Below are 754 nucleotides of genomic sequence, written 5' to 3' on the forward strand. Positions count from 1 at the left end.
AAAGATATTGGCAAGGAACTAACTTAATCCTATCTACAACATAGAACACAGGTTTTGGAACTCACAGGGTCTCAAAACAGGCAAAAAATAAAGTGGCTATAAGATGCTAAGAGGGTGGCAAAAGGTGTCCTGTAGGGTACTGTTCATGGCCCCACCTATAATTTCTGATCTATATAATTGACATTAAAAGCCCAAACAGTTTGTCAAAAATGATGTTATTTGCAGACCATACAACCATAATTTGGTGATGATGGAAAATCCTTATCTATTACTGCTGAAAAATTTGTGAAATGCGTGCTGCAGCAGTTTCTTCCTAATAAGTTAACATTTAATTTAAATAAAATAAATTACCTACAGTACAGTAAAGGAAATGAGAAGTATATCCTCCAGTTTTTATTGAGTGCCCACGAAATAGAGAAAGTAAAGTTTACAGAATTATTGGGCATGCACACTGACCATGTCTTCTGCTGGAAAAGCCATTGCATTTACATATCCAAAAAACTCAATTCTGCATGTTTTGCACCGAGCATAATTTATGGAATTTGTTACAAACAATGTACAACGTTAGTGTATTTTGCTTATTTCCAGTCTGCTGTATCTTATAGAAGAATGTTCTGAGGTGTCAAAAAACCTCACTTGCAGATACTTTGAAATGACAGGAAAATGTCATTAAAATTATTAAATACAGCTCACCACAAACACACTGCAAGCCCTTATTCATGCATTTAATAATACTTACAGTACCATTGTTGTT

The sequence above is a fragment of the Schistocerca gregaria genome, unplaced genomic scaffold, assembly GCF_023897955.1.
Source record: "Schistocerca gregaria isolate iqSchGreg1 unplaced genomic scaffold, iqSchGreg1.2 ptg000696l, whole genome shotgun sequence".
NCBI classification, from domain to species: Eukaryota; Metazoa; Arthropoda; class Insecta; order Orthoptera; family Acrididae; genus Schistocerca; species Schistocerca gregaria.